Here is a 14,892-nt window from a genome sequence, read left to right as displayed (position 1 = left end):
TTCTATTGGGCTCCACTTTGGCATTAACACATATAGCACAGAGATATTCCTCTGAATCAGACATGTTTAGCACACTAGCAAATAAACAGCAACTTGGAAATACTTTTCAAAGTAATTTACAAATAATATGAAAACGAACTGTGCCTTTAAGAAGCACAGAAAAATATTATAACAGATAAAATAATTAAGTTATAGCATCAATCTTTGTCAAAATATACAGTTTTAGCAAAGGATTGTTCCCCTCAGCAAATGATAACTAACCCAGGCAGCAGAAAAAAATACACAAATAAACGTTTTTTATATCACAGTCAATACCATCAGCACAGCTCTGCTGTAATGATTACTTCCCTCAAAAAAGGCTTTTGAGATCCCTGAACTCTGTAGAGATGAACCGGATCATGCAGGAAGAAAATGAACCTCTGACTGAGTTTTTTCTGATGCGTAGTGAAAGCACCAAAATGGCCCCTCCCCCACACACATAACAGTGAGAGGGATCAGTGAACTGCTCTAATTTAAATCAAAACTATTGCCAAGTGGAAAAAAAGTGCCCAAAATATTTTTTCACCCAGTACCTCAGAGAAAAACAGAATTTATGTTTACCTGATAAATTACTTTCTCCAACGGTGTGTCCGGTCCACGGCGTCATCCTTACTTGTGGGATATTCTCTTCCCCAACAGGAAATGGCAAAGAGCCCAGCAAAGCTGGTCACATGATCCCTCCTAGGCTCCGCCTACCCCAGTCATTCGACCGACGTTAAGGAGGAATATTTGCATAGGAGAAACCATATGATACCGTGGTGACTGTAGTTAAAGAAAATAAATTATCAGACCTGATTAAAAAACCAGGGCGGGCCGTGGACCGGACACACCGTTGGAGAAAGTAATTTATCAGGTAAACATAAATTCTGTTTTCTCCAACATAGGTGTGTCCGGTCCACGGCGTCATCCTTACTTGTGGGAACCAATACCAAAGCTTTAGGACACGGATGAAGGGAGGGAGCAAATCAGGTCACCTAAATGGAAGGCACCACGGCTTGCAAAACCTTTCTCCCAAAAATAGCCTCAGAAGAAGCAAAAGTATCAAACTTGTAAAATTTGGTAAAAGTGTGCAGTGAAGACCAAGTCGCTGCCCTACATATCTGATCAACAGAAGCCTCGTTCCTGAAGGCCCATGTGGAAGCCACAGCCCTAGTGGAATGAGCTGTGATTCTTTCAGGAGGCTGCCGTCCGGCAGTCTCGTAAGCCAATCTGATGATGCTTTTAATCCAAAAAGAGAGAGAGGTAGAAGTTGCTTTTTGACCTCTCCTTTTACCAGAATAAACAACAAACAAGGAAGATGTTTGTCTAAAATCCTTTGTAGCATCTAAATAGAATTTTAGAGCGTGAACAACATCCAAATTGTGCAACAAACGTTCCTTCTTCGAAACTGGTTTCGGACACAGAGAAGGCACAACTATCTCCTGGTTAATGTTTTTGTTAGAAACAACTTTTGGAAGAAAACCAGGTTTAGTACGCAAAACCACCTTATCTGCATGGAACACCAGATAAGGAGGAGAACACTGCAGAGCAGATAATTCTGAAACTCTTCTAGCAGAAGAAATTGCAACCAAAAACAAAACTTTCCAAGATAATAACTTAATATCAACGGAATGTAAGGGTTCAAACGGAACCCCCTGAAGAACTGAAAGAACTAAGTTGAGACTCCAAGGAGGAGTCAAAGGTTTGTAAACAGGCTTGATTCTAACCAGAGCCTGAACAAAGGCTTGAACATCTGGCACAGCTGCCAGCTTTTTGTGAAGTAACACAGACAAGGCAGAAATCTGTCCCTTCAAGGAACTTGCAGATAATCCTTTTTCTAATCCTTCTTGAAGGAAGGATAGAATCTTAGGAATCTTAACCTTGTCCCAAGGGAATCCTTTAGATTCACACCAACAGATATATTTTTTCCAAATTTTGTGGTAAATTTTTCTAGTTACAGGCTTTCTGGCCTGAACAAGAGTATCAATAACAGAATCTGAGAACCCTCGCTTTGATAAGATCAAGCGTTCAATCTCCAAGCAGTCAGCTGGAGTGAGACCAGATTCGGATGTTCGAACGGACCTTGAACAAGAAGGTCTCGTCTCAAAGGTAGCTTCCATGGTGGAGCCGATGACATATTCACCAGATCTGCATACCAAGTCCTGCGTGGCCACGCAGGAGCTATCAAGATCACCGACGCCCTCTCCTGATTGATCCTGGCTACCAGCCTGGGGATGAGAGGAAACGGCGGGAATACATAAGCTAGTTTGAAGGTCCAAGGTGCTACTAGTGCATCTACTAGAGTCGCCTTGGGATCCCTGGATCTGGACCCGTAGCAAGGAACCTTGAAGTTCTGACGAGAGGCCATCAGATCCATGTCTGGAATGCCCCACAGTTGAGTGATTTGGGCAAAGATTTCCGGATGGAGTTCCCACTCCCCCGGATGCAATGTCTGACGACTCAGAAAATCCGCTTCCCAATTTTCCACTCCTGGGATGTGGATTGCAGACAGGTGGCAGGAGCGAGTCTCCGACCATTGAATGATTTTGGTCACTTCTTCCATCGCCAGGGAACTCCTTGTTCCCCCCTGATGGTTGATGTACGCAACAGTCGTCATGTTGTCTGATTGAAACCGTATGAACTTGGCCCTCGCTAGCTGAGGCCAAGCCTTGAGAGCATTGAATATCGCTCTCAGTTCCAGAATATTTATCGGTAGAAGAGATTCTTCCCGAGACCAAAGACCCTGAGCTTTCAGGGATCCCCAGACCGCGCCCCAGCCCATCAGACTGGCGTCGGTCGTGACAATGACCCACTCTGGTCTGCGGAAGGTCATCCCTTGTGACAGGTTGTCCAGGGACAGCCACCAACGGAGTGAGTCTCTGGTCCTCTGATTTACTTGTATCTTCGGAGACAAGTCTGTATAGTCCCCATTCCACTGACTGAGCATGCACAGTTGTAATGGTCTTAGATGAATGCGCGCAAAAGGAACTATGTCCATTGCCGCTACCATCAAACCTATTACTTCCATGCACTGCGCTATGGAAGGAAGAGGAACGGAATGAAGTGTTTGACAAGAGTTTAGAAGTTTTGTTTTTCTGGCCTCTGTCAGAAAAATCCTCATTTCTAAGGAGTCTATTATTGTTCCCAAGAAGGGAACTCTTGTCGACGGAGATAGAGAACTCTTTTCCACGTTCACTTTCCATCCGTGAGATCTGAGAAAGGCCAGGACTATGTCCGTGTGAGCCTTTGCTTGAGGAAGGGACGACGCTTGAATCAGAATGTCGTCCAAGTAAGGTACTACTGCAATGCCCCTTGGTCTTAGCACCGCTAGAAGGGACCCTAGTACCTTTGTGAAAATCCTTGGAGCAGTGGCTAATCCGAAAGGAAGCGCCACGAACTGGTAATGCTTGTCCAGGAATGCGAACCTTAGGAACCGATGATGTTCCTTGTGGATAGGAATATGTAGATACGCATCCTTTAAATCCACCGTGGTCATGAATTGACCTTCCTGGATGGAAGGAAGAATTGTTCGAATGGTTTCCATTTTGAACGATGGAACCTTGAGAAACTTGTTTAAGATCTTGAGATCTAAGATTGGTCTGAACGTTCCCTCTTTTTTGGGAACTATGAACAGATTGGAGTAGAACCCCATCCCTTGTTCTCCTAATGGAACAGGATGAATCACTCCCATTTTTAACAGGTCTTCTACACAATGTAAGAATGCCTGTCTTTTTATGTGGTCTGAAGACAACTGAGACCTGTGGAACCTCCCCCTTGGGGGAAGCCCCTTGAATTCCAGAAGATAACCTTGGGAGACTATTTCTAGTGCCCAAGGATCCAGAACATCTCTTGCCCAAGCCTGAGCAAAGAGAGAGAGTCTGCCCCCCACCAGATCCGGTCCCGGATCGGGGGCCAACATTTCATGCTGTCTTGGTAGCAGTGGCAGGTTTCTTGGCCTGCTTTCCCTTGTTCCAGCCTTGCATTGGTCTCCAAGCTGGCTTGGCTTGAGAAGTATTACCCTCTTGCTTAGAGGACGTAGCACTTTGGGCTGGTCCGTTTCTACGAAAGGGACGAAAATTAGGTTTATTTTTGGTCTTGAAAGACCTATCCTGAGGAAGGGCGTGGCCCTTACCCCCAGTAATATCAGAGATAATCTCTTTCAAGTCAGGGCCAAACAGCGTTTTCCCCTTGAAAGGAATGTTAAGTAGTTTGTTCTTGGAAGACGCATCAGCTGACCAAGATTTCAACCAAAGCGCTCTGCGCGCCACAATAGCAAACCCAGAATTAGCCAATTTGAGAGCACGGATTCTGTCCATAATCTCCTCATAAGGAGGAGAATCACTATCGACCGCCTTTACTAGCTCATCGAACCAGAAACACGCGGCTGTAGTGACAGGGACAATGCATGAAATTGGTTGTAGAAGGTAACCCTGCTGAACAAACATCTTTTTAAGTAAACCTTCTAATTTTTTATCCATAGGATCTTTGAAAGCACAACTATCTTCTATGGGTATAGTGGTGCGTTTGTTTAAAGTGGAAACCGCTCCCTCGACCTTGGGGACTGTCTGCCATAAGTCCTTTCTGGGGTCGACCATAGGAAACAATTTTTTAAATATGGGGGGAGGGACGAAAGGTATACCGGGCCTTTCCCATTCTTTATTTACAATGTCCGCCACCCGCTTGGGTATAGGAAAAGCTTCTGGGAGCCCCGGGACCTCTAGGAACTTGTCCATTTTACATAGTTTCTCTGGGATGATCAAATTCTCACAATCATCCAGAGTGGATAATACCTCCTTAAGCAGAGCGCGGAGATGTTCCAACTTAAATTTAAATGTAATCACATCGGGTTCAGCTTGTTGAGAAATTTTCCCTGAATCTGAAATTTCTCCCTCAGACAAAACCTCCCTGGCCCCATCAGACTGGTGCAGGGGCATTTCAGAACCATTATCATCAGCGTCGTCATGCTCTTCAGTATCTAAAACAGAGCAGTCGCGCTTACGCTGATAAGTGGGCATTTTGGCTAAAATGTTTTTGATAGAATTATCCATTACAGCCGTTAATTGTTGCATAGTAAGGAGTATTGGCGCGCTAGATGTACTAGGGGCCTCCTGAGTGGGCAAGACTCGTGTAGACGAAGGAGGGAATGATGCAGTACCATGCTTACTCCCCTCACTTGAGGAATCATCTTGGGCATCATTTTCATTGTCACATAAATCACATTTATTTAAATGAGAAGGAACCCTGGCTTCCCCACATTCAGAACACAGTCTATCTGGAAGTTCAGACATGTTAAACAGGCATAAACTTGATCACAAAGTACAAAAAACGTTTTAAAATAAAACCGTTACTGTCACTTTAAATTTTAAACTGAACACACTTTATTACTGCAATTGCGAAAAAATATGAAGGAATTGTTCAAAATTCACCAAAATTTCACCACAGTGTCTTAAAGCCTTAAAAGTATTGCACACCAAATTTGGAAGCTTTAACCCTTAAAATAACGGAACCGGAGCCGTTTTTAACTTTAACCCCTTTACAGTCCCTGGTATCTGCTTTGCTGAGACCCAACCAAGCCCAAAGGGGAATACGATACCAAATGACGCCTTCAGAAAGTCTTTTCTATGTATCAGAGCTCCTCACACATGCGACTGCATGTCATGCCTCTCAAAAACAAGTGCGCAATACCGGCGCGAAAATGAGGCTCTGCCTATGATTAGGGAAAGCCCCTAAAGAATAAGGTGTCTAAAACAGTGCCTGCCGATATAATTTTACCAAAATACCCAGATTAAATGATTCCTCAAGGCTAAATATGTGTAATATATGAATCGATTTAGCCCAGAAAAAGTCTACAGTCTTAATAAGCCCTTGTGAAGCCCTTATTTACTATCTTAATAAACATGGCTTACCGGATCCCATAGGGAAAATGACAGCTTCCAGCATTACATCGTCTTGTTAGAATGTGTCATACCTCAAGCAGCAAGAGACTGCTCACTGTTCCCCCAACTGAAGTTAATTCCTCTCAACAGTCCTGTGTGGAACAGCCATGGATTTTAGTAATGGTTGCTAAAATCATTTTCCTCATACAAACAGAAATCTTCATCTCTTTTCTGTTTCAGAGTAAATAGTACATACCAGCACTATTTTAAAATAACAAACTCTTGATTGAATAATAAAAACTACAGTTAAACACTAAAAAACTCTAAGCCATCTCCGTGGAGATGTTGCCTGTACAACGGCAAAGAGAATGACTGGGGTAGGCGGAGCCTAGGAGGGATCATGTGACCAGCTTTGCTGGGCTCTTTGCCATTTCCTGTTGGGGAAGAGAATATCCCACAAGTAAGGATGACGCCGTGGACCGGACACACCTATGTTGGAGAAAAAACGTTTTTACATGCCAGCAAAAAAACGTTTTACCTCAATAATTAATTGTCATTTAAAACCTATTGCAAGTCCCTGCAAAATAGGTTAAGTCTATGTATACAGTTTAAAAGCCAGAGAAGTACCATTTCCCAGAAAACTGAAGTGTAAAATATACATACATGACAGCCTGATATCAGCTACATCTACTGCATTCAAGGCTGAGTTTACATTATAACGGTATGGCAGGATTTTCTCATCAATTCCATGTCAGAAAATAATAAACTGCTACATACCTCTTTGCAGATTAATCTGCCTGCTGTCCCCTGGTCTGAAGTTTACCTCTCCTCAGATGGCCGAGAAACAGCAATATGATCTTAACTACTCCGGCTAAAACCATAGAAAAACTCAGGTAGATTCTTCTTCAAATTCTACCAGAGAAGGAATAACACACTCCGGTGCTATTATAAAATAACAAACTTTTGATTGAAGATATAAAAACTAAATATATCACCATAGTCCTCTCACACATCCTATCTAGTCGTTGGGTGCAAGAGAATGACTGGAGGTGACGTAGAGGGGAGGAGCTATATAGCAACTCTGCTGGGTGAATCCTCTTGCACTTCCTGTAGGGGAGCAGTTAATATCCCACAAGTAATGATGACCCGTGGACTGATCACACTTAACAGAAGAAATGAGGACAATTGACAACATGCTCAACAATGAATCTTGTATAATATCTATAACCTTGCGGTTATAAAACACAAGTAGATTGTTTGTAACTACCTCAAATGTATAACTTTGTGTATGCTTGATGTTTGTATCTTGTAGTTCCTCAATAAAAATATTAAAATAATATTTTATTTTATTTGTATTTATTTTTTTAAATGCCTTTCGCTTCAGTTAATCAACAAATTTAAATTGAACTGGTTCTTTAGTGTAAATGGATCATTTAAAATGGAATTTTATTTAAAAATGGCAATCAGAAAAGGTTTCACTAAAAAATCTAATTGCAGAAAGGGAAGAAAAGGTCTGCCTCTGGGCACATGCCAGTAACACACTCCCTTGCAAGTCTCATGGCTAAAATCCCTTTACAGTGGGATATGGCTACTGAGGAAATTTTGGAGGTAAAAAAAAAAAAAAAATTACATAGAGATGTTCAGGTTATAGTTTCTAGTCAGCTTTTTTTACAGATATGCCACACCACTTTCATGTGCTTCAACATTCGGGTATTATGTCCCTTTAAAAGGGCAGTCTCAAAGAAAAGATAGAAAAATCCTGGGAGTGGGGGGGGAAGAGGAATTGTGATTATAATTTAAAGGGACAGTCTACACCAGAATTTGTATTGTTTTAAAAGATAGATTATCCCTTTATTACCCATTCCCCAGTTTTGCATAACCAACACAGTTATATTAATATACTTTTAACCTCTGTGATTATCTTGTATCTAAGCCTCTGCAAACTGCCCCTTTATTTCAGTTCTTTTGACAGACTTGCAGTTTAGCCAATCAGTGCCTGCTCCTAGATAACTTCACGTGCATGAGCACAGTGTTATCTATATGAAACACATGAACTTACACCCTCTAGTGATGAAAAACTGTTAAAATGCATTCTGAAAAGAGGTGGCCTTCAAGGTCTAAGAAATTAGCATATGAACCTCCGAGGTTAAGCTTTCAACTAAGAATACCAAGAGAACAAAGCAACATTGGTGATAAAAGTAAATTGGAAAATTGTTTAAAATTACATGCTCTATCTGAATCATGAAAGTTTATTTTGGACTAGACTGTCCCTTTAATTTTATTTTGTGATACCTTAGCCACACGTATGGGTAGACCGATTTATTTTTTTAATCATTAAAAACACTTTTGCTGCTCTTTCTTGTGTAGAAATCATGTGCCTTTTTAGCAATCTGTTCTATGATTTCAAATCATACACAGAGTTTGCCACTAGATGGCTCTTTATATCAACAAATACAGAAGCATAAGAATTCCAAAACTATACAGTCTCCATTACAAAATAAATCACTGCACCTGCATTAGTCACTGTACTGCAAGTTTTAGTTAATATAAATGTTTTCATAAAAAAGTAGTCTATATTTGCAAGCTTTAATACTCTTAAAGAGACAGTAAACCCTTTTCTTTTGCCCGCAATTAAGTATTTGCAGTCAAAAATGCATATTTATCAAGTGTATTTTTTTATTTTAAGATAACAACCCCTCCCTCTTGTTGTATATACAGCCAACTGCCTTAAAGGGATAGTCTAGTCAAAATGAAACTCATGATTCAGATAGAGCATGCAATTTTAAGCAATTTTCTAATTCACTCATATTTGAAAAAGCAAGAATGTAAGTTTAGGAGCTGGCCCATTTTTGGTTCAGAACTCTGGCCAGCGCTTGTTGATTGCTGTCTACATTTAGACACCAATAAGCAAGTGATACCCTGGTGCTGAATGAAAAATGGGCCAGCTCCTAAGCTTACATTCTTGCTTTTTCAAATAAATACCAAGAGAACAAAGAAAATTTGGTAATATGAGTAAATTAGAAAATTGCTTAAAATTGCATGCTCTATCTGAATCATGAAAGTTTCATTTGGGCCATGTGGCGATTCTGTCCTTTTTTATTGTCTGCAACTCATGCAAATACTTGGTATCGGCACCGATACTAGTATCGGTGCAACCCTACTAATCACCTAAACAAATTCTGCTTAAGCTTTAATTTAAGAGATATTAACTGATCACCATACCAAATATAACCAGCAAAAACAGGATTATACTCTATGTACCATGCACAGCTGTAACGAGGACCCATTATTTAGGGGTGCTCATTTGTTTCCATCCAGCTCTCTAGAATAAGCCATGATCTCTAAAAAAAAAAAAATATATATATATATATATATATATATATATATATATATATATATATATATATATATATATATATATATATATATATATATATATATATATATATACATACATATACACAGAAACTGCATATCCTTAATTATTTCACAAAACACATCATCTATATTCCACTATACTTCACTTAATCTATTTTCCTCATTACATAAAGAAGAAGATTTTAATGGTTATGCTTTGATACCAAGATAAGAGTTGGTGCAGCGCTCTGTAGTCCAGTCTATTAGTACAAGAGTAGCAGGGCAGAATGGTTTTCTTACATAAATTCTTTTTTCTCAGCTCTGTGGCTTCTCTTTCAGCTTCTCCACACTCAGACATCTCTCTACCTTATTTTAAAGGGACAACATATATGGCTTTTGTGTAAAAAATAAATATGTGCTTGTCCCACACTCCCCGAGGGCAAAAAAACAAATTATGTAAGCTAGATTTTCAAAACGCTACAAATCAAAGATGTTTTAGCCAATGTGTAACATTGTTTTTATAGCTATTTACATAGTTTACTGAAATGTGAGACAAGAAAGCTTTCCTATAAAAAATAAACACAATTTATGATTACCTGATACATTTATCTATGTGGGATGTACTTTCCCTGAAGCAAAATATCCCTAAAATTCTAGAGCTATTTTACCCCCATACTCCCAGTAATCCCCTACTATCTCAGTTACACATACAGCCTAGTAAAGAAAAACAAAGGAATACAGGAAAAGGACCAAAGCAGGGAAAAAAGTGCAAAACAAGTCCTGCTACCAACTGTATATACAACAACAAGGGTGGGGCTTGTGGACTCTCATCAACATGAAATAAATTAAATTTATCTGGTAAGATACATGAGGCCACCTAGAAGAATGAACATATTCTAGAATCTAGAAGATAGCTCAGTAGAGCTCCCTGAGGGTTCATGCTTTGGCATGAGAATAAAAACCATATACACCATATAACCCTTGTCTAGCATAAAAAAGGAACAGTTTTAGGTATATAGAAATAGGGCTGAATTAATCTGACCTCACCCCCAGCAGACGGTCCAGAGACCTAACTTGCAATAGATTGCTCCATATTAAAGAAAATATTAAGGAAAAAGGGCAAGTATGGCACTAAATAGTATGATAAAAAAGCCCATAGGCCGTGGAAATTAGTTGTATAACTCATTCCTCCACCTTGCACCAAAGGGCCTCTACAAGAAAGTGCAAGATCCAAAGAGCAGCACAATGTAAACCAGGAGACTGCCAAATAAAGTAGTAGGGCTGGGCTATATGGGGGGGGGATAGTGATTTTCTTTACAGTATTTAATAAAAAAAAAAAACGTGATTGCGATTTTCTTATAAATTACTATAACACCTATAACACCTTAATTTTGCCCACGTGACAGGTCTCTCCCTCTGAGGAGGGGCGGGGCATAGACTGGGAAGGTGGTGTCTCTAGCAGGTGATTGGTGGACTGGTGTTACTGTAGCATGAGAGCGGCCCATCTGAATTTAGCACCGACGCGACACCGGCTTTTTCATTACAGGCGGTGCACGGGAGATTTTCACTTCGGAACTGAACTCCATTCATTGCTTCTGGCCAGGAGGCCCATGAAGGGGGCAAATGGCTCTCAGATCAGTTAAAGTACTCCATCACCCAACATGAAGACCAGAGCATTGGTTATGTTCTACCTTCTTCTTTGGAAGCAAAACAAAACTGAGTATAGTAAAGGACTACTGCTAGTATGGGGTTTGAGCAAAGCTCTAGAATCAACAGGAGTTTTGCCTCCTCCTGGTATATAGAGAAAGCAAACCCCTCATGTGATAATTTTGTGGACTCTCACCATCTTATGAACGTAAAAAATTAGTTTTCATCCATTTAACTATATTCCATTTAAACTAACTTTCTCATAACCTTCCATTGCTATTACCCCCCTTTTCTCTGTCCCCTATATCAATCACATAAACCCTCTCTCACCCTCCCTATCTTTTTCTTCTCCATAATAAATGACTTCCTCTTTATTCAATCTCTCCTTTTCTCCTTCTTCCATTTATCTCTCACCTTTCTCTGGCTCTATTCTCATCTTCCAGTTTTATAAAATTACAGCCTTGTTTCCCAGCATGTTCAATAGTACCACTTCTTCACATGTACTAAATATGTGCACACTATGTGTTTGCACAGATGTGTAATTTTAACAGCCACCCCAAAGATGCTTTGTGTACACAGCAGAGAACAATGCAGTTTGCATATCACCCTTCCTGTTTCTAAGGCAATCAGATGTAGCTTAAAATAACCTGCAATCTAATGACTAGGAATCCCTTGTAGGTATTGGTTGCTAATTATTTTTTACACAAAATACTAACTAAAATACCTTAAGATTCCACCATATTCTAAAGAGAACATGTATTTTAGTAACGATACCAGGTTTTAAAAGGTGTGTACTAAACCTTACACTACAATTTCCTCTCTGCAAATACTTCCACCTTAGCAAATATAACAGTTACTATGGAAACAAAAGAGCCAGCATTGCAATGCTGAATTAAGTGACATAAAAGGATCACAACTTTAATGGATTTGAAAGAAATCAAGTAAATATTATTGAAGTCTTTCATGCATGGGGAAAAAAAAGTTTTATGCAAATCTAAAAATATTTTCATTTTTATTTTTAAAAACACAAAATGAAAAATTACATATTTTATATATTTCTTAAAAAGGGGATAGATTTACCCTGGAATGATCAAATAAACGTATGGCTTGTATGTTTAAAAATCCATAAGTGCACGGTTAATTTTATAAATAAAGTAGCTTAAGGAACATAAGTGCAAAAAAGGAAATGTTCTAATGCATTCATATTGTACCACTGCTCACAAAATGACTAAAAACATAGTTAAATACAGCACCAGGACAAAGTATGGCATTGTTAGGACAGATATAAATGTGCTAATGCAAATATCAACCAATCATTAAGTAGAATTATACATGAAGAGCCACCATAATGAATAAAGTAGAACACAAATTTACTATGTATGAGTAAATGTTTTGTGTCTGATTACATTTTGAACAACATCTAGGACATTTATAAAAAATAGTATGTATATGTGTAGGTTATAAATCCATTTCTAATATGCAGGTTTAAAAACTTTATCCAAACTGCTTGGGACTAAAAATGGTTTGGATTTCGGAAAAGCTTGAACTCTGAATATTTGCATTACTTGCATCTGTAAAATTACTGGGAGAGGGGATGGGACCAAGTGTAAACAATAATATATTTTGTCATTTAGAAAATGTTTAGATGACATAATACAACCTAAAGGTAGTTTTAGATCATCATATTACTTTTGCATATATAGTACCATCAGAAAGGCTGTACAGTACTGAAATTAGAGCGGTAATAGCGGTTTTAAATTATTTAGACTAGAATTTGTATCTTAGAACACAAAAACCAAACCAAAAATGTAGTCAGATAATATTGTGGCTGACAGGGAAAATAGTAATTTGTACTAATGATTTAATTAAAAACAAATATTAATGAAAGTATGGATTTCAGAGTAATTCTGGATTATAGAATTCCAGATTTGGGGATTTATACCTGTATAACAGTGATATCTTAAAGGGACAGTCTAGTCCAAAATAAACTTTCATGATTCAGATAGAGAATGCAATTTTAAACAATTTTCCAATTTACTTTTATCACCAATTATGCTTTGTACTCTTTGTATTCTTAGTTGAAAGCTAAACCTAGGAGGTTCATATGCTGATTTCTAAGACCTTAAAGGCTGCCTCTTCTCTCAGGGCATTTTGACAGTTTTTCACCAATAGAGGTTGTTAGTTCATGTGTGTCATATAGATATCGCTGTGCTCACTCACATGGAGTTCAGGTGAGCCAGCTCTGATTGGCTAAAATGGATGTCTGTCAAAAGAACTGAAATAAGGGGTCAGTTTGCAGAGGCTTAGATACAAGATAATCACAGAGGTAAAAGGTGTATTAACCCCTTAACGACTGAGGACGTGCAGGGTACGTCCTCAGAAAAAAGGCAGTTAATGCCTGAGAACGTACCCTGCACGTCCTCAGTGTGGAAAGCAGCTGGAAGCGATCCTGCTCGCTTCCAGCTGCTTTCCGGTTATTGCAGTGATGCCTCGATATGGAGGCATCCTGCAATAACCTTTTTAAGTCATCCGGTGCAGAGAGAGCCACTCTGTGGCCCTCTCTGCACCGGAGATCGGTGGCTACCTGCGTTGGTGGGTGGGAGCCGGCCATCGATGGCCATGTGGATGTGAAGGGGGGCAGGATCGTGGGCGGGGGTGGCTGGGGGCGCGTGCACGGGGAGGGAGCGGGTGGGAACCGCTACACTGCAGAAAATGGGAAATAAAAAATATATAAAAAAATAAAATTTTAAACAATCAGCAAGGTGGTGGGGGTTTGTCTGTGGGGGGTGGGGGGGGAAGCTACACTACAGAAAAAAACAAAAAAAACAAAAAAAAAGCATTTTTTATTGTAAACTGGGTACTGGCAGACAGCTGCCAGTACCCAAGATGGCCCCCAATAAGGCAGAGGGGAGGGTTAGAGAGCGGTTTTGGGGGGGATCAGGGAGGTTGGGGGCTAAGGGGGGGATCCTACACAGTAGCATATGTAAATATGCTAAAAAAAAAATTTTAATTTTTTTTTAAAAACCCTTTTATTTTAGTACTGGCAGACTTTCTGCCAGTACTTAAGATGGCGGGGACAATTGTGGGGTGGGGGAGGGAAGGGAGCTGTTTGGGAGGGATCAGGGGGTGGGATGTGTCAGGTGGGAGGCTGATCTCTACACTAAAGCTAAAATTAACCCTGCAAGCTCACTACAAACTCCCTAATTAACCTTTTCACTGCTAGCCATAATACACGTGTGAGGCGCAACAGGATTTAGTGGCCTTCTAATTACCAGAAAGCAACGCCAAAGTCATATATGTCTGCTATTTCTGAACAAAGGGGATCCCAGACAAGCATTTACAACCATTTGTGCCATAATTGCACAAGCTGTTTGTAAATGATTTCAGTGAGAAACCTAAAATTGTGAAAAATTTTACGTTTTTTTTAATTTGATCGCATTTGGCGGTGAAATGGTGGCATGAAATATACCAAAATGTGCCTAGATCAATACTTGGGGTTGTCTACTACACTACACTAAAGCTAAAATTAACCCTACAAGCTCCCTAAAAGCTCCCTAATTAACCCCTTAACTGCTGGGCATGATACACTTGTGGTGCGCAGTGGCATTTAGCGGCCTTCTAATTACCAAAAAGCAACGCCAAAGCCATATATGTGTGCTATTTCTGAACAAAGGGGATCCCAGAGAAGATTTTACAACCATTTATGCCATAATTGCACAAGTTGTTTGTAAATGATTTCAGTGAGAAACCTAAAGTTTGTGAAAAAATTTGTGAAAAAGTGAACAATTTTTTGTATTTGATCGCATTTGGCGGTGAAATGGTGGCATGAAATATACCAAAATGGGCCTAGATCAATACTTTGGGATGTCTACAAAAAAAAAATATATACATGTCAAGGGATATTCAGGGATTCCTGAAAGATATCAGTGTTCTAATGTAACTAGCGCTAATTTTGGAAAAAAATGGTTTGGAAATAGCAAAGTGCTACTTGTAT

The 14,892-nt window shown here is 39.6% G+C and overlaps 1 protein-coding gene across 4 annotated transcripts in view; it reads right to left on the bottom strand.

The window, feature by feature from the left end:
- Positions 1 to 14,892, bottom strand: part of ARHGAP21 (Rho GTPase activating protein 21) — a 327,556-nt gene that overhangs the window by 176,935 nt on the left and 135,729 nt on the right. The gene's annotated exons all lie outside the window — the stretch shown is intronic.

Source organism: Bombina bombina, chromosome 5 (assembly GCF_027579735.1).
Source record: "Bombina bombina isolate aBomBom1 chromosome 5, aBomBom1.pri, whole genome shotgun sequence".
Classification (NCBI taxonomy): Eukaryota; Metazoa; Chordata; class Amphibia; order Anura; family Bombinatoridae; genus Bombina; species Bombina bombina.
This window is presented reverse-complemented; position numbering and strand designations above follow the sequence as displayed.